The 25,004-nt window shown below is 31.4% G+C and overlaps 1 long non-coding RNA gene across 2 annotated transcripts in view; it reads left to right on the top strand.

Annotated features, from left to right (window-relative positions):
• Positions 1–18,678, top strand: part of LOC132935965 (uncharacterized) — a 137,870-nt gene extending 119,192 nt beyond the window's left edge. For both annotated transcript variants that reach the window (XR_009663370.1, XR_009663369.1), the window contains one exon: positions 16,193–18,678. This is a non-coding gene — a long non-coding RNA (uncharacterized LOC132935965). The remainder of the gene's footprint in view (positions 1–16,192) is intronic.
• The last annotated feature ends 6,326 nt before the right edge of the window (positions 18,679–25,004 follow it).

The following is a 25,004-nucleotide window of genomic DNA, read 5'->3' as shown; positions in this document are numbered from 1 at the left end:
ATCGAGTGTAATATTAGTATATACTACCTAGTATATAATACGTATAATGTGCACGTATATATATTTTATTATGTGCGTGTGATATAAAACGCGCATTCATCACGACGACGAGCGTTTCAATTATTGCGGTCGAGGGGTGGGTGGCGAGGGTGGGTGGATGGTTGTAATACGCGCACTATAATATTATTGTTATGGACACGAGCCGCCCCGGTCCATATGCCACGACTCGCGCGGCCGACGACGGCTCGACCAGGAACCATGTGGCGTCGTAACAACCACCCCCGCCGCCGCCGCCGCCCTTGTCCATACGATAAATATATAATATGTACATTATATTATATTTTTGTACACCACCACCACCACCACCACCTACGGGTAAGGCTGCAGCGCTGCGTGCTCGGGAGAGGATATATGTGCCCATATGTCGTCGTCGTCGTCATAGGACGACGCACGTTAATTGGTTTTTATCATTTAATGTATATTATGCTGTACATTTCGGAATTTTTTACGCCCGACGTTCGCATCAGGCGAACCTGCCACCCCCCCCCCCCCCTACCATACCTACCAGCTATATATGACGTTGAGCGGGAGCAGGAGGCAAGTTCGTTTTTATATTATATTACTATTTTTTTTTTTTTTTTTTTACACTCGTTTGAAACCCAATCGGCCATCGTCTCTATAGGTGTATATTATTATTAATAAAACGTGTATCATCATATTATTATTATTAGGTAGGTTAGACCCACACGCGCGCACACAAATACAATACAATTAATCCGCAAAGTCATCCGTCTACTGTTCCAAACCGCCGCCGCTGGAAACCGATACGCCGTATCTGTTGTAATTATTATTGCGCGATATTATACACACAATAATAATATGTACCCTACCACCCACCACCTACATCATGTTTTATATTAATATCCGTCGTCGGCATCGATATCAACCCGTTGTGCAACAACTGCAACAGCAGCAGCAGCAGCAGCAGCACTCTTCATCCGCCCGGGCGATTCACAGACAATGATGCCCACCCCAAACGGGCTCTTTCAATAATGCAGTATTATTCAAAATCGTAATTTTTGAACATGATATACTTAAGGACCATAATATTATTTTCCGATTTTTCGACACTTCTCGTAACGCCGAATACTGTTATGGGAGTGACCTGTTTTCAAACGAGAACCTCTCTTTACTAGGAATAATATTATGGCTACAGAACGATTGAGAACGCTATACCTTTTTGGCCGAACGATTGCGAACACTTAAAATTAACAAAGAAATTACCACTGACCCTCCCTCCCCCCCCCAAAAAAAAACCTAAAAGAGAATACGATTCAGAACGAATTTACGTGGAACGATGCCATATAATTTATTTGGCTATTAAAAGATTCAGTAATATAACTAGACCTAAAATAAATATTCTTAAAAAAAGTCATAAATTAATAATTATAATCTCATAAAAATTTAAATCACCTAATAATATGTAATATTTAATATTATGAATATAATATTTAGAATTTATAAAAATGTATGATGAACAGAATGATTTTTTAAACATGCTCGCCACCATTCATTCTGATTTTTAGAATTTTTAAGTATACCCAAAGTCCAAATTTTCAAATTCCTTATCATTTTGTACCACTCGAGGAGTGTCCTGTGACGATACAAACTTCAATTTTTCAAATGAATATTCCCTTATTTTGTGGGTGATTCTCATTAAAATGTAGATGTATCTAAATCAAAATTCTAACAAGCAGTTTCTGAGTTCATAAAATGTTCATACTAAGGAAAATAATCCTTAAATACGGTGCTCAAATTATCGTTCGATTAAATTTGGCAACGTTGGAAAATAAATTAAATATCGAGCGTTCTCTATCGTATTACCAAAAATAACGTTCTCAATCGTATTTTACCGAAATTAATAATATCAATATAGTACGTCAACGTTTTCAAAACAATTATCCACTAAATAAATTTCAGTAAAAAGGGTGATGAGTTCTCATTTTGTAACTCCAAAAATATCGGGTACTCTGTTGCCCCGGTGCATAAGTAGGTATAGCAAAACTTTCATTTTAACAAAATGTTCTGTTTATTTTTGAGAATCAAAACCAATCAGAACCAATCAGACATCGCGCGTATACTGTTCCAAACCGCTGCCAAATCGATAAGCCGTGTCGTATAATTACGCGTACTCACCACTTTCGTTTTCAAGAAAATCGTCGGCTAAATAATTTGCAGTAAAAAAAGGGGACCCGATCTTATTTGAAAAATACAAGTTCGTATCGCCACAGGGCACTCCTTAAGCAGTACAATAAATATCATGCGATCTTTGGGTATATACTCGAAAATGTTAATAATCAGAATTTGAACAAAATAATGTGTGGGCACTATTGAAGGGGAAAACGGGGGCGAAAAATCACGCCGTATAGTTTGTAGTCTATAAGGTCTACTATATGATTAACCGTCGACAGGGTCTGTACGACACTTGATATTGTGTACCTACCTGCGCATACCAAGCCGCCGCGTCTGTATAATATATTATAATATAATATAATATGAGCCTACACCGGACGTGCGTATATGGAACGGAAGAAACGTGTTGAAAACCACTTCGTGTGGATAATATTATTCTATATATTATCACGATATATGCCGCAACCTCGCACCATAATATATATTTATATCATTATACTATTATAATATACGCCGCCCTCTCTTTCACGACCCCGCGCCTCGACTATCGACCACCCCCCCATCCCCCTTACGCTCGTCCTTTCCGTATTTTCACGTCGCATAACAATGTATCGTATACTCTATGACGTGTACTGTTACGATTTCAATCGATGTCGGTCGTCACGTCTTATAATAGCACTATAGGTAATGTACGACGTCGCTGCAGCGGTGTCAGCGCAGTCAAACACCCGTTCGAGAACCGCGATCTGTACCTCTATTCGTTTACGGGTTTACACTTGTATATTATAGTCATTGCAGACGATACAATTAACTGGACGACCGCAGATTGCCAATATGAAACGATAATAATAATAATAATAAAAAAAAATAAATAGAAACGATTATCTTACTTTGACAGTTTAACGTCTGCCGCGTTATTGTAATCGTTATATTATAGCAAGGCTGGCCAAGTCGATAATTCTTTTAAGCTCATGAGCAGTTAAGTTAATATGCACCTATAACAAAAAGTTAAAAGTTGATTTAACCATAGGTTAACTCATAGTTAAGTTTTTGTTAACTTTTTATCAAGTTAAAAATAAGTTAAACATGTTCATACAACGCTAGTGCACTTAATTTTCTTCCAACCCAAAACTAAATTATAGTGTTTATACAGTATTTCCATATAAGTTAGATTCGAATGATATACATGTTTAACTTTAAACAATGCACGGTAAGTATTTTTTGACATGAAAACGAAATAGACTGAAATAGTGAAATATAATTAAATTAAAAACAAATAAATGAACTTAACTTACCTCTTAAAATGAAAAAATAATTCGATAATTTCACGTTACCTGATTAAAGACGAAATTTAGTAAGTTAACAGTTAAGTTAATGAAAAGCCAAAAGTAACTATAGTTAATGCCCAGCCTTGATATATATAGTACCTGCGTACCTACTCATTAATGTAATCATAATAGGTATTATTATCGTACCATAGGCGCAACTAGGGTTAAAATTCTGGCGAGGCTACCGGGTACAGCCAACCTAATAAAATTATTAATTTAAAATAACCCATAGGGAAATCTTTACATAATCAATAAGGGATATTGGGCGGGGGGGGGGGGGCTACATCGTAGTCAGAGGGGTCTAAGCCACTGTTAGTTGTGCTGCTGATAGGCACATGAGTGATGAGTCTAGATTATTTTAGAATAAAAGTATACCGCAATCCGTGATTCAGTGATTACCGTTGTTACCGAAAATACTGTATACACTTATAACTTAGAATTTATACAATCATAATGATATTGCAAACGTATTTTTTTAAATAAATGTACAATTTTTCTGGGTCGAAAAACTTCTATATTCATCGAAAATACCGCGATTACCGGGATAATAATTATGTTTTCGGCATATATCAATGTATGGTATTTTCGATAATTACCGCATAACTGGTAATACCCTAGATTATACACTGGTATCAAAAATTGAAATTCCAGCCCTAGTCTTGTTCAAAAAATATGTTCACAGAAAAACATGGGCAATTTCTGAAGAAAATAACATTCATCTATTTGCGAATAATAATATTATGCAATTTTTTACTCATATTCTAAGACTGTATATTATGTATAGTATGTATATAAATCCAAGAAATCTATATTATAAAAATGGGTCAGGAGCTATATGTAATATCAAATTACCTCAAACTAAATGTACCTATAATATTAATAATAATATTAAATCATTTTTATAGTTCATATTAGGTAGTTTTTAAAACTTTAGAAAAACATGATTGCTTATAGGTTAGTTATTGTAATTAAGTACAATATAAATTAGAAAAATCGTATTTCCAAATATTTCAGAAATAATATTCTGATAGTATAAGTTTGGATTACGATGCGTATATTCTGGTTTTTGGAAACAATTATATACGACTACTCGAATCCGTACAAAAAGTTCCATTATTATACATTTTTAACATTCCGACGGAGATTTAGTAACTATATACAAAATATAAATCTACCTCCAACCCTTCTGCAATATTTTTTTCGGCATTCAATATTTTCAAGCGCAGGTGGAAAAACATTGTGTTCAAACTAAAAAAAAAAAAAATAATAATAATAATAAACGTTAACAACAATTGGAGCCTTTTATTCATGTCATAACTATACACAATAATAATCGAGTCGGCTGACTGATATGACAGCTATTTCATCCACGGCATGTATATTGTGCGCGCACATAGTTACACATTATAATTCATAAAGATAATAATATTGTATGAATGCGTGATGTGTACGATAAGCAATATGTACCTACATTGTATAAGTATAATTTACTGTTCATTGATAAATCGGTATATCATGATATATTATAACGAATTCTGAGAACTAAGCAACAATTTAAAACTAGGTACAGACGAATCGAATACTTACACGCGTAATGTAGATATTCATAGATTATACAGAGTGTAACAGAAAGACCTGATAAATGATAAATGAAAATGGATACAAGTTAAATCAATAAATGTATAAAAATTAGGTACATTAATAATCAATTAATAAATTAAAATGAGTATATAAAAATAAATTTTAGAGGACGTCAGCGCAATGTTTGATTTCTATCTCAACATAGACAAATAGCTTTCACCTATAATCGTTTTTTTATGATTTTTTATATACATATCGGTTTTAAATGTTATTATTATTCGACTAAGTATTCGACATTCAAAATAATAAAAAAAAATTCTCAATCATTTTTGTAAAGAAATGTTTGATATTTCTTTTAATTATTACAATAGTGATGTAATATGCAATCTAGGAATAAACAAAATAATAAATATTCTTTTTTCGTGAGATGAAAAAAAATCATGTTAGGGCTACCGTTTAGCTATATTAACAAACTATAAGCATCCTCCAAGTCTCAAGGAATCTATAATTTATATAACTTTGATTTAAAACGGTCAGTAGTTTTTGAGTCTATTAACTTTGGATAAACCAACGTAGGTTAAAAATATTGTATCGAAATTGTTATATAGTACGATCAATTATATTATTTATTATTATAAACATATCATATTATATTTTATTAATATTATGTAACTAATTTGTGTCAACTATTTATGTATATAAAAAAAATACTAATTTTCTATACTATTACTATTTTATAATAATATATGTAACCATAATATAACCATTATTTATACCTATGTACAAAAATCCCATAGAAAAAGGTCATTCCTGGGAACTTTTCCCATTTTTCTTTCTGTAGTATCCTCATTTGGAATACCTACTATACAAATATTTGAAAAAAAAACAAATGAGGCAATTCGGTCCAGCCGTTCTCGAGAATGATGAAGTTCTTCTCATTGATGCTCTTATACCAACGAACATATTTTCATGTTTTGTATTATAATCTATATTATATTATATAATATATATAAATGAATGTTTGTCTGTCTATCTCTGTGTGTGTGTGTGTGTGTGTGTGTGTGTGTGTCCTTTATGCATTCCTAAACGGCTGAACCGATGTTGATGAAATTTGGTACAGACATAGATTAGACCTCTGCGCAGAAGAGAGGCTAATTTAAAAAGGGAGAGGACCAGCTCCTGTAGGTGCTCAAACAGAGTTTTTGAGATTTTCGATGGAAATTTTTGTTTATAAATGGTTGCCATGGGTTTTAAAGCTATTATTATTATTTTAAACATATTATTCATGTAGAATTGGCATTTTTAATGGGCAAATATAGGTATAACATAGTATAAGATTAAAGCAGTATTTTTATTATTAATATTATTACGTAACAAGTGATACAGACTTAAAAATAACAATTTATTTTTCTTACATCAGAGGGAAAATATAATCTCAGTAGATCGTAATCGAAAAGAAGTTTGGGCATCCCTGCGGCCTATACCATTGCGCTATATAATTAACTATCAACACGTGTGTTGTTTCGTACACTTGTTTAGGTATCATATATCCGACATGAGGAGTATATGTATATAATATGTGTGTATATACGACACAGACGACGACGTATCAGAGGCACTATCGTTAATGGCCATACTATGCTCGACTCTATGGGTCGTACTGCAGTAGGTATTTGACAATATATTATGTGTCTTTGTCCAGAAATCTGTCTCATATAATAATAATATATATTTTAATGATCGTACGAATGTTCTAACCTACCTAATATTATGTTGCCGCGATGACTTAAATATTTTAACGACGAGAGATTTTTACATTCTTGAGGCCGACGTTTTTTTCGACGTGATTTATATTATATTACATCCACCATGATGGGTTTGCACGTATTTATATTATTTGTCATCATATTTTATTTATTATTTCACATCATTCAATACCAAATTTACCTATGGACAAATTAAGTAATACTTTGAGTCCATAAGCGAGTTTGAGTTGGATCTAATCTGATTAAGTTTATAATATGTATATAAGACATATTTAGTACAAATAAAAATTTTAAAAACATTGTGGAAGATTTAAGACACTGCAGTAGCATAATAATTTGCATGTCGCTAGAGATGATTTATACGCAATAATTATTAATATTATTGAAACACAAAAGTTAACTAATTATTTAAAAAAATTATATTCTACTATTCTATTGTTTTTAACAAAATTCTTATACGATCTGAAATTAGGAAAAACATTATATTACCAAATTAAATACATAAATTATGAAGACGGATATCTAAACGAATTTTTTTCTTGTACAAGGCTGTATAGAACCTTGCAGTATCTTAAATTATCCGAAATTGAACACAGCTGGTTATAACAAATTGTATATTAATATATGACGATTTTTAAAATGGCTAATAATTTCAGAAAACATTTTAAAAATCACAATAATACAACAGTATTTATTTTGGAGTAAAATAATGTTTTTTAAAGTTTGTTACCAATCCTGATATATTATCTAGTGACTAGAAATAATATTGATTTAAAATAATGTAGTTACAATTTATAGTTAGTTGTATTGACTGAATTCCTTATAAAAAAATTTGAAAACTTTTGCTCTAAATATTATTTGAATTCCCTTATATATGAATAAAAAAAACAACAAATAAAATTGTCCATGTTCCTCTAAAAAATGAACGAAATTCCAATATTTTCCTTCACACGAAAAGGGAATTGTGTTCCGGTTAAGTTCCTGAAAATTGAACGAAATCATTGGAACGAGTTCATTCCAAACACCTGTGCATAATATTATATTGGGAAATCACAGTAATATTTTTACTCTGTAGTACCTAAGTATACCTACTTGATTTGTTCACAATATAATCATACGTAGGTATATTAATTTTGTATAAATCATATATAATATTATAATTAATTATTAATGTAAGTATAAAATAGCAGATTAGGATACCGCCTAGAGCTTCGCACTTTACTTTTGATGTTATATGTTCCGTGTGGGGATTAAATAAGTTATAATACTCTGCTTGTACAATTACCAAGGTTTGAGCTCAGCATAATATTTGATAGTTGGAGAGTTGCACAAACGTGTATGCATGGATTCTGTTAAAACCATAGTAGCTGGTAGGTAGGTATATAGGTAGGTACGGGTATACTCACTTTGTTCCGTCTTAATACCTTATATGAGAAGCGTATATAAACAAATTAACACGAGTTTCAAAAGCAAACATTAAATTATTGTTTTTGTCTGCAATATAGTAGTGGTCTGACCGAAAATGATTACTTATATATTATCATAATATTATTTTGATCTTAAAACGCGTAAATAAATAATAGCATACATATTTAGAGGATATAATTATAATATAAGCGAGCACTATTTGTTTTCTCTCTGTGCAGCCATCAACTGCTTGCAACACGGCGAAATTTGCAGCTTTCAGCAGAACCGCAACCATGTGTCGTTTTAGGTTTGGCTAGTATATATAAGCGTGAATTGCCAACCTATTTGCAAACTCAAACCGAATAATAAACATTATTCGCGTTTGTACGGTCACGTCATCCGTTTTATTTATTCTATACAAGTTTTATGAAATATTATAATTTAAAAATACTTAAATCTTCCTTTAAAACTTAAAATATCGTAAAAAACCTATCGACTTAAAGTTTTTTTATGTACCAATTCACTCTAATTATAAATGCTGACAACACAGGATTGGGTTTGCTAAACACAAATTCGCTATGTTGTACGTGGGTCTGCAGAGAGAAATCAATTAATGGTATACTCTGACATGCTCTCAAAATATACCATTTTTTAGTAGGTAGCGTGAAAGGTTGGGATTTTATAGCACTTAAAATTGCGAGAACACGCGTTCAAACCTTAAATATTGCTAAAAATTGTCAATAAAAACAAAAAAAAAAACATAAACTTATTCATTATGAGATTCCTATATAGGTGCTACTGTGCTATGTATAGGTACTTATTTATCACTTAAAATAAAAATTATTTATTAAATTAAATTTTTAATTTTTGTTCGACGATAACCGAAATCATAAATGATCAAAATCAACAGATAACAAAAGTGTAAAATTAGAACCAAATAATATAAAATTATGAACGCCGATGATCGCGTCCACGTAGTGGCATAGTCGGTCTATTTACTTTAAAAAATAGGTAATAATAAAAAAACATGTTTATTAAAATATTATTCAATAAAAAATGACCAATTTGTATTTAAAAATAACGGGTCAAAGTTCACAAACCTCTTTAAAAGTTCAGGAATAACACTAAAATCTGAAAAATAGCAAAATTTATAAGACTATAGGTATGCAAAATTTAATTTATTATTTAAGCTCTCCAAATTATGAAACAAATTTTAAGCTTACCCTGCTATTCCCTAATCAATATAAAAAAAATATACGAAATTGCTATAAAATCCCACTCCTGGTAGGTTATGTGTATAAAAAAGCTTTGATCCAAAAACTAATCATTGTAATATTCGGATATAAGACTATTCGGATCCACATAATTTTCGTATGGAATTTTAACGATATGGTATTATATTTTATACCATACATAATATTTAAAATGTTTAAATATAACAACTCGGCTTTGATGTGCTAACCCGATAATAATGATAAAAAAAACGGTGTGAAAACAAACTGACGGCGATGATTTAAATTCAAAGCGTGTCATCTGGCGTTCGGGAATTCGATAACACTTATTTCGAACCTATATTATATTATATTTCCGCCTAACCAACAGTATTGCAGTTGCACAAAATATAATATTTATACATTATAATAAATTCAAATAGTTTTATAAGTTGCCAAGATGAATGTATTTTATGATTGGACATTAATAGTTGGCGGATTTCTTATATACATATATTGGTTTTTAGAAATTCCGTATGTTTCCGATGACGTTTTTTTGAATATTGAAGAATGAAGACCATCGATTTCACTTTAAATTCCAAAGTAATTGTAACGTAGTGTACCTGTACAACGTTATTACGTCATCATAACAAATTGTATAAACTGTTTAAAAAAAAAAATCAGAAATATATATTATATCGTATTGGCTTGGTTTTACTTCAAAGAATTTACTCTCATATTTTAACCTGATAATATATGTACAATGTGTGCTATTGTTAAGGGTTGCATTCCTTTGTCTATTAAATAATTTGCGTCACGGCCAACAATTTTATATGTACACTGTATACAGCGATACAACACATGTGGTTCCGGTGGTGACTGGTGGATTATCATTATAAATGGCTTCATACATTATACATAACATTACATATTATATAGGTGCGGAGAAAATATTATTTTAAAAGCAAACGTTCATTTTCTCGAAAGCCTTAACGTTTTTTTTTTTTTTGATAATCAGTCATTATTTTACTCATCATTACAAAAACTATATTTTTTTACAAATTTTATCGTTATCGATTTTGGTTTTTTTTTTTTACTTTTTAGATTGAAAATCTTGTTTTGTTATGTAAGAAAATGATTTCCGAAAATCGGGAAAATTAGTGCTTACCTTTAAACTATAATAATACCTTCAAGGGCGTCCATCAATCATAACCTGGGGGGTGACAATAATATCATAAGAACAAGACTAAGAACCAACAAAATTGCTTTTATTAAAGAACAGAAAATAGATATTATATACGACATAGATAAACGGTGTACCTATGTATTAATACGTCATGTAATATAATATCATCATTCATCAGTAAATACAATTTATTATTAACAATTTAAAAAACGTGGATAATTTCACATTTGTCTAGGGACGGTGACATATGTCACTCCCTTGCACCCCCTAATGGGCACCCTTGATTACCTTGTATAATCCATGTAATAATTATATTGACATTGAATTCTCATTGGAGAGTTCAGTAAAGTTTATAACTTGGGACGTCATGCGTTTGGGTGAATTACCTTTTTACCCACATAGTAAAAGTAATGTGTTTGGGCGAGTTTTTTATAATGCGTTTGAGCGAGTATGATACAATTTAAAAGATAAAACTATATGTTTGTAAAGATTAAGATAAAAATAATATACAAAATCTATAGGGATTTTAATATCAATCTAGACATGGCACATCATTTCAATTTTTAATTACACACGCTTATATTTAACTTATATATTTTTCTAATTTTAATAATATTTGAACTCCATTTTCAATCATTTCAATTTTTAATCACACACACACACACACACACACACACACGCACACACGCACACACACACATACAAAAACAATCAACTTTTAATCATACCCGTAGAATTCATGGACAACCCAAGTTGTCAAAATGAGAGAGAAAACGGATTGATAAAATACAGCATTCCTGGATAATAAAAAAATATCACCCAAACACATGACAATGTTTTCAAATCACTCGCCCAAACGCATTATAAAAAATTGCCATAACACATTGCATTTTTTACAAATCGCCCTATAACTTGATAGAGAGAGAAAGATACGTAAGATTATATACAGATGACTGTGTTTTAATTTACCTGACTATATAGTTTGAATAGTATATAATACGACATGTGCCATAGTACTATAGTAAAAATCGAATTATTTTTCACAATAAATAGGCCACGGGGGCATGCTGTTTTTAATCAAGTCTTATACACCTAGTTAAGTTCATTGTGAATAACTTTATAGAATGTTGTGGACTTACGCATGACTAATCAAGTGTATACTATCAACGGTCATACAGGAACAGATGGACTCGAGAGATTCTATCAAGTTTGTAAGACTTAATTGCTTTGAGAAAGAAATGCCGTTGCATCTACATCCTACGAAACATCAAGAAAAAAATTATTTTTATCTGCTCAACAATCTAAATGAAAATATAATTAATTTACCATTTACAATATTATTTTATAAAATTAGGTTCAGATTAAAGTATAGTTATTAATATACCACCGGCATCTCTTTTAAGAATTAATAACTCAGATTCTTGGTTATATCTTACCCTCCATGGATTGAGATTTAACATGAGATTTTCAAATGACAAAACTTATATTATATTTTAGTAAAAAAATATGTGTCGATTGATTTGGGTAGGTACGAAAAATAATATATTACACTTCTTATAAATAGGTAATCAGATTATTACTATATAAATTCGCAAAATGCATTTCGAGAACTTTGACAATTTTTTAAACCTTAAATGTTCAAATACGACGCAAATAAACTTTGTCGTTAGTGTGTCGATAATGTATGTAGGTATGGTGAACTCAGACTGGCAGATAAAATGGTCCTGTCGAATAGGTATTATTTTTAATTTAAGTTGGTAGGTAAAAACACTAATTCAGTAGGTACCTATTTACTTATAATATACAACCGTACAAGTCATTGTATATTAATTTAAAGTCGAATAATCTTTTCGTTTTATCAATGATTTCAATTCATTATTTGATAGCTCGTTTCATGTTTAATATTTAACTCGTTCAAAGATTTAGTAAGGACGTACAGATAATAAAGGCATATCATTTTTAACTTCCACGTGGTGCAACATGGCACGTCGTATAACGCTGTAACAGTCATTAATTATAATAATTATAATAATTTAGTAATCATTATACTATAGTCTATAATATTATAATATATTACTAATGTGATTGAATTATTTTATATTTTCAATGTAATTGACTTCAAGTTAATATATATATTTTTTTTTATTTTTACCATTCCCGGAAAATAATTAATTATAGTACGAGCAGTAGACGGCGACGGGCCCCTTTTGTCGACGATTGATATATTGACATCATTTAAAAGACTTATTTTCTCGATATTAACATCGTAATAACAACATGAATATAGTAAATGTATCAACTGTAGCGTTCATCGACATTGGTTTTCTAGTGGGTACATTTTTATTAAACCAATTATTCAATAAAACATCGGTGACAAATAACTATATAATATATTATTATACACTAATGAAGTTATTAAAAAGGTAACACACTTTACTTTAAATATTATGATCTAAGATGAACCGTGTACAATATTATATGCACTGTACCTAATAAATCGTAGGACGTAAATCCATATACGCAATTTATTTTATCGGAAGCTTATGTAATATTTAAGCGTATTCGATAATACAATTGAAACTCTCAATTTCATTTTTTATATTTTTTTAATCAATGATTTAAATTATAAAATCATAATTCATTCGATAAAATATGTACTAAAATCGGGATTTTCAAATATCCATATAAAAATATAAATATAAATGTATATTCAGACATTCTGTGTAAAAATATCGAGTACACTAGTAGGTACAATGGAATATAATAGAATAACTGTTGCGACGGTAACATATTTATGATAATATAAATAATTAATATTTTATGCGAGAAAGGAGTGTCCTGTGGCGATACAAACTTCTATTTTTCAAATAAAAACCACCCCTCCCCCCTCTTTTTCCCCTCTTTATATAAATCATAATTCTAATGAGTAGTTTCTGAATTATTAAAATGTATATAACTACTAAGAATAATAATCCATAAAAATGGTTCTATAAAATTATAAACTTTATGTGGTATTTATTATTTTTGAATAATTTTTACAAATAGTATATTGATATATCAATAGTAATTATTAAATTTTTCAAAACCGTCTAAGCCCTCATATTTATACTTCACCCATTATCTTAGCAATATTACCCTTAGTAAATACTCAAAGTTATATTATAACTCGAAAACTATATTCACTCGAATTTTGATTTAGATACATCAAAATAACAGTCAAAAGATTCAAAAATTCTTCAAGTGTATTTAACATTTTTAAAAATCAAAATTTGTATATATTATATATAATTTAAGCATAAAAATAGGGTGTGCGTGCTTAAAAAATCACCCTATAGTATAAGGACAAGGTCTATGCAGTTAAAGATGAATATAGTATTATGTATGCGATCTTAGTTTTTTATAGCATATTATAAAATATGCTATAAAAAATTAATATATAGAGTCAAGAGCAAGTACAGACATCATAATATTTTATGTGTACAAAATGTTGATAAAAATATTAATTTTAACTTAAGCTATTAGTATTAATGTTGGGAATAAAATAACATTTTCTTCAGTATATTTGTACGTTTCAGAAAAAAAAACTTACATAAGTGCTACATAAAGTGTTCATGTATGATTTCTGTACATTGTTCACTCGCTTTACACTGGACAAGCTGGCAGTCGTCTTATGAGAACAAAATGATATAAAAAGATATGGAGTATATGATTGGAGGACAATGCTACGTGTAGTGGAATATGACATTTATTATTTTGCTAGACAGAAATATCTTCGCACGTAAAAGTAATAGGTTCTCGTGCCTTTCGTATACTTACTTTTATCTTTTACTTATATTTAATTGAAAAAATTCTCGAAAATAGCTGATGTGAGGTATACTCTACGCGTTTCTATTATTTATTTTTTCTATCTAGAAGTGGGTTTGTTACTTTAATATAAAGGTCGGTCTTATATACATCATACAGACACGTATGACCAAACAATTCCTAAGGGCGTCAAAATAATATCCATTCAAAAAGATATAGAATACAATATAGTATAAGCCATTAAAAACTATATGACAATTATTATTTATCATTTGGTATGAATAAAGGAGAACATTAGTTATTTTTTTAGTTGGGTATAAAATGTTATACTTATTAATATTATCGCTTGACAGCAATAATGGTTTAAATATATATATAATATAATAGGTATACGCATGAGTAACTGCAGAAAGACCTTACAAATTAAATAACTTTAGTTATATAATCTATACTTCAAGTTTAAACTTTTTTTTTTAAATTTATAATTTATAAACGATTGCGCTTCAAGTCCAGTAAAACATTTGTTATTTTTTGATACTAAAAATTTAAAATTTAAGATTAAATTATTTGTAGAAAAAATAAATATATACCTACCTATAGCTGCTATAGTATAGCAGTATAGCTACATAATTTGTAAATCTAATTTTTAGACGAATTTTGATGGTAAAAACGTTTATTAAAGTCAAGTAGTTTATTTTTTGTAATCTTATAAAACATATATATTTGTTTGGAACAAATTTATTTGAAACGTATAACCTTTTTAAAAATAATTTTTTTTTAAGTGTCATAACATAAGTAAGTTTCTTAAATTATTTATATCCATATAATTTTCATAATATTGTTATCATACTAGTTTCGATTTATTATTTTAATTTCTAAGGTCTTTCCGTTACACCCTGTATATACGTTAAATAACTTAATAAGATCAAGCTGCAGTGATAAATGCAAGGGATGGAAATCAAACACCTGAAACAGCTAAAATACTTCTCTCCATAATCAGCCATATTTGCTTAAATCATATTATACCGTAAGGAATAAAATATGTGCCTACTATATTATAATAATATAAGCAGGCAAACAAGTACAAAGTTGTATGTTTAGCTCGAGGACAAAGCAGATTGTAGAAAGCAAATAAAAAACAGTTTTTGTTGTTGTTGTTTCAAATTTGGAAACATAAAAAATATAATTATTATTTATACCTCGTGGGCATTGCGGAACAAACTTCGTCAGAGCAGCTATTGTCGTCAACTTAAAATCATTCTTTTTTTTTTTTAATGATAACTGCTTTATATGCAAAGTCTCCTTCTCAGACCTCCCATATTATAATACGTACCTATCTATAGCTTGTACACAATGTACATTGCACGAATATCATTAAATTACGGAACATCGATATGAATAGCTGGCACTAATCGATAGCAATATTAATTTAAGGCGGACAGCTGGCGTGGAAGACTTTAATAAGACGTATTAACACGTGCGCGTATTGTTTAATTTTTTTTTAAAAAGTATATAATAATACAAAACGATTTTGTCTTGTTGTACCTGTTCTGTTTAACGAAAATGAATATAATTTATATGATAATAATACGTTAATAACTCAATTCCATAGTAATAATAATAATAATATAATAATAATAATAATAATAATAATATAATAATAATAATAATAATAATAATATAATAAGTAATATTCTTTTACTTCATATTTTATAGTTTCCCCGTGGAGCGTAAAGAAAAACGACTGACAACCGAAGATAATTTTAAGAAAAATGCCATCAAGCGTGATGGTTTTTATCGAGCTCGGATCAAAATCAATACGTTGAACATGATAACAAATTTATCTGATCACGCAGGAGTAGCGACGATGTTTGCATACAACACACATTGTGTTGGAATTACGTCGTGATACCACGTATATGGTCGTGGTCCTATACAGCAGATAAACAACCTAGGAATAGACGCAGAGAAGCAATCGATGGAGGGTACTCACGTGATGAACAAGAAGGACATTTTCCATTTAACCGTTCGACAAAAATAGTATATAAGTTAACGTTTTATATCATTATGTTTTTACTGTTTTTATTAATTGTTTTGTGTTTTTATAACTCTAATATATTATGACTCGGGAACAATATTACTTATTAGGGAACCCGCACTACTTTAGACGTATAGGTATAAACTATACGTCACTCAAGCCCCACCCGCGGGTGAAATTTCGACTTTCCCGGCAAACTGCGGGCAGAGCAGGAATCACAAAGAGCTGATAAAAAATGTACAGGAATTATTGAGTAGTAGGTATACTGGGCGTCGTTCAAAACCGGCAACCACACACTCTCAAAAAAAATGGTCACCACCTGCACCTCGCGGGAGTGGGCATAACGAGCAAAGCTCAAACCCAAAAGAAAAACTCTCGTGTGCCGAAGCCACAGCGAACACACCACCATCCTCTGCAAATCGTCACCAATTTCCTTAACGAGTTAAAATTAGTCTTAAGCCCCCTCCTAGCTGCTCTAACATCCCTAATAAACAAAATCCCACTTGCCATCACTTCCACTCCTTAATAAATTATCACATATCTTCTAATCATCCATACCATACTTAATAGATAAATTCTTAGTAAGTGGTGCGGTTATGATGACGACCGCCGAGTATACTCAATTAGTATATACTACTCAAAATATTATTCGAGCAACCAATTTTGCAAAATGCTAGGTTTTTATAATATAGTAAAATCAAAATGTCTCATGTGCGCTTACATATTGTGCCATAGCCCATACGTCCTACCGGGGAAAATCTAAAAAATCCTTTGGGAAAATTTTGTCGACTATTTAGTAATTAGGTTAGAGTAGTACTTAAATGAAACGCTGACTTTATATAAAATAAATTGTATTGTGGCTTATTAAATGGGGAAAAGGGTAGTTTATAATTGGCTTTTTTTAACTAACAACTTCCTAGTAAGAGTTTGCATTATTGATGTTGTTCATTTTATTTTATTTTGTTCATTGATAGTTTTATATGCTATAATTCAAATAATTAAAAATATGAATCACATCATCATTCGAATTTTTTATAGTATTAGGTATATTATGTTATTCGAATAATCGAATAGGTATACTGCTTACTGCTTACTGTTCTTTGTACTGTCAATCTAACATATTTGTAATGTAAATAATATTATGTAATATTATATTTTGATAAGTCATTTTTTCTTTTTCATACAAAATAAATACCTAAATATTATGAAAAGAAAAGTTATACGGGTTGTCGAGCTATGAAAGTGTATCATTAAATAAATTATATAAATGTATACATTATTGTCAATCGTCAACTATCCTCTAACTCTATATTGGTATATAATTATTAGCCAATAGGTAATCGCATTAGGATAAATGCTTTTATTCCCTACAAATCCTGAATATATTTTAAATATATTTTTAATATTTTTTTGCACTAACAAAATGTACTAAATTATTTTTATTTTTTATACTTTCAATGTGAATTCTAATATAAATTTAGTATAAATGGTAATATACATTTTAATAGATTGTAAAAAATGTTCACAGACAGAACTGATCGTTTTGAACTTCTTTACGCTGGAAAAACAATTCTGCACCACAGAAGTCAACTAACGCAAGTCAATTTTTTGAAATTTTGAGTTAGTTATATAATCAGAATATGCTTTGATTTTTTTAAAGGTATTAAAACGTAAGTCCTATTTACAATAAATACATAGATAGCAAGAAGTATACCAACTTAAGTCCTAAACTATGATAGGAGTATAGAAACGTATGTCCAGCGGTTAAATAAGAAAAGTAATACAAAATAATATTTTTGAAATATACAATTATTAAAAGTCCATTGCAACAAATATTTTTGTTTTGTGTCTGCTGTAAAATTTGCTTTTTGTGACTTGCGTTACTCGACTTCTGTGGTACAGAATTATATCCATTATCCATACATTATTATTTTTTTTTTCTTATAGGTTTAGATCATATATTTATTTACCTGTACCTACATATAATATAGTAACTATAACTGTTATAGTTTGTTTAATTGATATAAAAATCATGTCAAAGTACGTACAAATCTTAAAATAAAGTTTCAAATTCAAATTTTAGATTTTATGTTTTTAAATTATGAAAATATATTTACCTACTTACTTATATATAATATATTTACTTACTTGTTAAGTCATAATATTAACGTGTTATAAATTATTACATATTCCCATAGTTTATAGGTAGACCATTAGAATTTAAGATATTACACACATTACGGAGAAATAGATAGCTTAACGAGCTATTTTTGTCAATATTATCACATCAAAAATCACTAAGTGACGTACGCGTTGGTGGACTGTGTATTAAACTGCAGGTAAACCCTCATGGGTTTTATATCGACGTTATATCGTTCAAATTGTTATATATTATTAATAAAAAGAGTATATTATATAGGTTAGGTTTGGTATATATTTTGTTTATATCATTAATATGAAGTGCGTGTGTTAAAATGTGTATAAAAAGTGTTCAAGTGTTGATCATTCCACTTATAAATCTCGTCTAGCCACCTGTTACGTTAAAAGAACAAATCATTCCAACGGCAAATTAAATTAAATATCTTGGTCTAACTTCCAGATAAATGCCTAACCTGGAGTCAACACATAAAACGTAAGCGTAAGACAGTATTGACTCTATACTACACCTCCTAACGTCACTCGTGCAATCCAAACTTTCCCATTCCAATAGACTTACCAATGTTCAATAATTCGACCGGTTTGGGATTCAGTATTCAGTTGTGGGGTTCTACAAAGCCCTCTAATACCAAAACGCTTCAGGTGTTTTAATCTATTTGCTTACGACTAATAAAGTATTCTACTCGGTATTTCACAAACAAACATTTTCGTAAAAACTTAAAAATCATTACTCTTAATCAATTCGTAAAATTATATTACTTTAAGTTTCGTATCAACTTAAACTCTCACTGCGTAACCCATTTAGCATAAACAGTTATCCTCCGTAATGTACGCAGAAGACTCAAAAGACAGTCATGGCCCAGAGACCTACTAAGATATAAAAAAAATAAAAAAAACACAACAATATACCTAATAAGTACCTGCAGGTCGGGTGGCACGACCTAGTGCCTGACCGTAATTGCTACTCTCCCGTCACTATAACCACTGTACTATAAAATGTACTGATATTATTATACTTACGAATTATAATACGAAATATTTTTTAAAACATTGTATTGATTAATGTCTAGGCTTGTAACTCGTGAGATTATATTGCAATTTTAGTGTCATAATGTATCGTTAAATTTATAATGATCAATACTAAGACATCGTTTTTCTCGAAGAGTTTCAAAAATATTAGAAATGTCTACGTCCGTATTACAGAGTTTACGTCGTCAACACACTAGTCACCACTGTACTGAACCATAACTATACTGAAACTGTACTAAAAGTAGTTGGGTACGGAAAATCCAAAACGATGATCAGATAATATTGCTATGGATTAATATTTCGGTGGAAGACATAAGCGCCCAAATGAGATAAGAAAAAAAAATTCGTATCGTACGAAAGCGCCAAAATCCTAGGCGTGTGCCACGGCTAATAGATATTGAATAACAAATATTAAATTTAAGACTACATCGTTTAAAAACTCCAAACGTTAATCGACAGATGTATTATCTGATTACGATAGATTGTCACATGGCAGTCAGTGCGTGTGAGCAGTTTTGTGTTATAACATAATATTATATTGTTGGTAATTTTTTTATAAAATCGCAATCAACCGATTTATTAAATTTATATTAATTACTTGTATACATATACCATAATTTATTATCGAAATTTTTTTTTATAAAATTATATCTGTTATGACGTATATTATAGCGATTTTTAAATAACTACTTATATAGGTGGTATATTCATTTTGGCGCAAATGACATGTCATTTTTGCACATTCAGCGCTTATGTCATACAGCCAAATATTTGATAATTTCTACTGGAGTCTGTGACGTTATATACACGTGTCGTTGTTGGCGAACTGGTCGTCGGTTTTTATGTAAAAAATTTTGAATGTGCGCAATCGAGTTGGGGTGTGGGGGGGAGCCTGTGAGGCAGTGGCGGCTCGAAGGAGGTATATTTGAATCATGTGATTCTGTGTCTGATGGGTGTCCTGTGGTCGGGAAAGTTAGTTTGAAGAAGTTTTAAAAGTTGGTAATTCAATTAGAAATATAATGTTCAGCTCTATATGGACTACATGTGTATCAGCGTAAGTCGTAAAGTAACAGCCAACAATAGGTTAAGCGGTTAATCCCGGTACCCGGATGTGTAAAGAATGGAATATAAATATATTGATATGTAATATAAGTACAATTATTATATGGTTCAGGGGTGATACAGGGTTATATAATATTTACTGTGTACACCAATTAAATACCTATAACTGGCATAACTTATCCGCTAAAAAACTATGCATTCACCTTTTGGAGAGCAGTGAAAATTTTTTTAGGGTGGTCGGTGTAAAAATATTAAATGCGAGTCAAGAAAAAAAAAGTTCAAGCCGCCACTGCTGTGAGGTATTTACAATGCTGTTATAATAGTATACCCCACGTCTTGTAGGTGCAGGCCGGGTGCCTGTCGTGGTCGATCTAAAAATAAGCGCACGCATGCGTACACGCGGACACCTATTATACGTACGCGCGTATCGAATTCGCCGCAGTAATAATATTATATCGTAATAATATTACGTCCACGTGCGCAGCGCGTCGCAATAACCAGCAATACTAATAACAACTAATAACAACTAATAATAATAATAATATACGACCGAGCACGCGGCGGCAACGGGTGGTGGCGCGTAACAGCGCGAAACGTTTTCGGTGCGTTTCCGTCATCGGCAACAACAACTACTACTACTACTACTACTACAACAACAACAACGACCGTAATACGTACGGCGACAGCAGCCACCGGGCACCGACCGAAACCGGCGGCGGCACCACGTGCGACGGACGCCGGTCGTCGCGAGAGCAGGTTGTGCGCGTTTCCCCGCCGCCCGCGCGCCGGCTAGCCGTCCGGCTATCGTCACTGTACGACTGCATAATATTATACACCAGTCGTACGCAACTACATATTTTACGCCTTCCGCGCGCGCGCGTAATACGCATACCACTGTTACTATTATTATTACCATTTCGTACTGCCGAGGGCGCGTGCCGGCGCGTGGCCGCCCGAGCAGAACCCATAAGTTGCGCGCATTATTTAAACATCCGACTCGGGGCGGGAGGGAGGGACGGCGACCCGGCCGGTGGTGGCGGCGGCGGCGGCGGCGACCTAGCACACCGGCCGAACCGATTCCATTATACAGCTGTCAGTGCGTGCTGTACTATAGTGAACGAGCGCGCGCGCGCCCGAGCCTATGATGGGTGTGTGTGTGTGTGTTATTTCTTTCGAAATCTGACGAACCGTGACTTCCACGGCCCGAGACTCTCTCCGGGGTGTACGCGTGTGGGTGTGTGGGTGTGCGTACGTGTGCGTATACACCGTAATATAATAACGCAGTCACCTGTCAGCTGCCAACCGTTCCGGCGCGGCTTGTGTGTATAATATAATATAAAATATATATAGGTATAATACGTCATGTTTAGTGCACCGGCGGCGGGCGATCCCGCACTGTGGCTGAGCTGCAGACGTGTATTATAATAATAATAATAATAATATATAAATACATAATATAATAGGCGCATATTGTGTGCACAATATCCGACGAGATCCATAAAAAAATAATGCTCGTGTTTAAATTTATACGATATCGCGCGCGCGCGCACTATACGCGCTCCGATGCTGCACGCCGCCGCCGCCGCCGCCGCTGCACATGCACCCGCACGGTACGTGCTGCAGTCGCTGTTACCGTCGTCGTACCACGCGCGGTAAAATCGGCCACCTAAATTACGATGTGTAAAGGTTATAGACCGCGGCCGAGACGTAAACATAATATGCGTTTATAATATGATTATTATTAAGAGGTAGGTACCTAACCTACCTACCTATATTATAATGATATTATTATGACGTAATATAATAATTAATCAGATCGATTCGCCGCCGGCTATGATGATAATATGATATAATAGGAACGATGTTATGATAACCGATATAATATGGGTGTGTTGCGCGGTCGTATGTAGTTTGTTTTCCATGTGGGTAAATTACCGTCGAAAAGGATAATAATAGGTCGTTTTGTTATTGCGCGCGACAAGTGCTCGTCCGCCAACGTGGGCGTAGGACGCTGAATTTCTTTTACATTTTTATTGTAACGCAATAATATGATTAATTGAGATAGTACTTGCCCCGAGATACTTCAAAACATACATTTTAAAATATTGTCGGAAAAAACACTTGTTTTAAATAATAAATGAAACCGCGTCTTGTACGTGTCGAATTCGCCGACGAATATTCTCATGTTGGCTGGCAGTTATGATATGTGGAAAATATTGATTTTTTCAATACATCATCTACAGAGTTGACAGTTCGGGTTTTAAGAACTATTAAAATATACGAAAGTGATAAGAGTAAATTAATTTGTCAATAGAGGAATAAGAATACATTATGAAAGTTTACTTTTTTTTAGTTTTTACTTTGTATTTATGAATACATCAAGTACTTTTTTTGATTAAAATGTTTATACTAAGGATAATAGTCCTTAAAAATGGTTTTACAAAAATTTAAATAGACGTACAATTGGATTTAATGTCGAGGGTGGTTTTTACAAATTATTAATATTAATTACAACTATTTTCAAACCACCATTGCCCCCATATCTTATAAATCTATTATAATGGACGTCTTATCCTTTCAACAAAAAGTTATAAATAACTCAAAAACTACTCGTAAAAATTTTGAATTTTGATTCTGCTACTTCAACATTTTCAGAAAAATTATCTACTGAATAATTTACAATTGAAAAGGGGTGTTTTCATTTGAAAAAAACAGAAGTTTGTATCTCCCAGCACACTCCTTAAGTATAGTACAAAAAATCTCAAGAATTTGAAAATATTACGGTATTAATAAGTAAGGTATATTTAAAAATTCCTAAAATCAGATTTTGAATAATTCCATTATTGAAGAAAAAAGGGGGCGTGCATGCTTGGTGAATCACACTGTATAATGTGTGTGTGTGAACTGTGAATACGCGTACCTTATATGTAACAATATTTGAATTCGTCACGAAATTTACTTGAAAAAGAATTGTCCACCCGTTTTGGTAAAAACTACTAAACCTTTCAAAATTAGATTTTTAATATGAAGAATGTTTTTCAATGTTGAAAAATTGAAGTGAAAAATATGTGAGAAAGTCGTTTTCTAGTTAATGTCATGACGAACGTTCAAATATGTTTTTAATAAATATAACTTACATTCAAATTCAACAAATAGGCATGTTTAAAATAAATGAATGTCAAATGATTGATATTTTTGACGAAAGAATAACAAAATAATTAATATTTGTGTATAGTGAATTTTCGCAGACATGTGCAGTTGCACGTGCAGAACCGCTCGGCAATAATTATTCAACACACAGCCACACACACACACTAATGATCACTTAACTGCTTACACATTTATACGACAAGAGAGCATGCACATAGAAATGTCCCAAACTGAAATTCTTAAAAATAATTGGTATCGAATCCCAATAATATATTATATAGTATTAAGCCGGGCATACACTGACAACCGTGAATTCGTCAATCTTCCTATAAAATCAAACACGTTTGAGATTCATCAATCAAAACAAAATTATTCATAGTAAGTGGTACCTACATGAATAAATTGACTTTTTCAGATTTAATAAAAAAAAATTTGGCGTCAAATTGTTCAATATAGTTACACAACGAACGTCAATAATAGTTAGTACATTATTTATAATCTATACCTAATAATAATTAGTATATTATAATACATACAAGAAGCGGAATTGGTATACTGACCCTAAAATACAAATTTTTTTTTTTTTTGGCGCAGCTGCAGGTCCATGCCCTATTTTTAATTGTATGTGCGGCACGCTGCGTGACAATAGATCCCTATTGTTATACGCGCCTTACGTAAGGCGATTTCCGAAGCTAAACTTGTTGTACGCCGGGTGATCCATTTAACGAGAAACACTTGTTATTTCAAAAACTATTTTTAAAAAAAATGTTAAGACATTAAAAACTATATTTTTTACAATTTTATCATCATATTTTTTTTAATTTAATTGGAGCACTTTGATGTATAATAATTGACAAAGGTTTGGATCTTATGAGTTGCAAGTATTTTAAGATTAGATGACCCGTAAAATGCTGGTCTACTACACTCAACTTATAAAAAACCTTAAATGGGTATCTATATGTATTAGGTACTTATCACTATAATAACTAATAAGTAATAAACTATTTGTCCGAAATTTGATTTTTATAGATTGAAATACTCTGCAGAGTAATATTCTGGAATATGAAATCAAAATGTATATTGTGCTGTTAT

This window comes from Metopolophium dirhodum, chromosome 1 (assembly GCF_019925205.1).
Source record: "Metopolophium dirhodum isolate CAU chromosome 1, ASM1992520v1, whole genome shotgun sequence".
In the NCBI taxonomy this organism is placed as follows: Eukaryota; Metazoa; Arthropoda; class Insecta; order Hemiptera; family Aphididae; genus Metopolophium; species Metopolophium dirhodum.
Note: the sequence above shows the minus strand (reverse complement) of the source record. Positions and strands in the feature narration are given on the sequence as shown.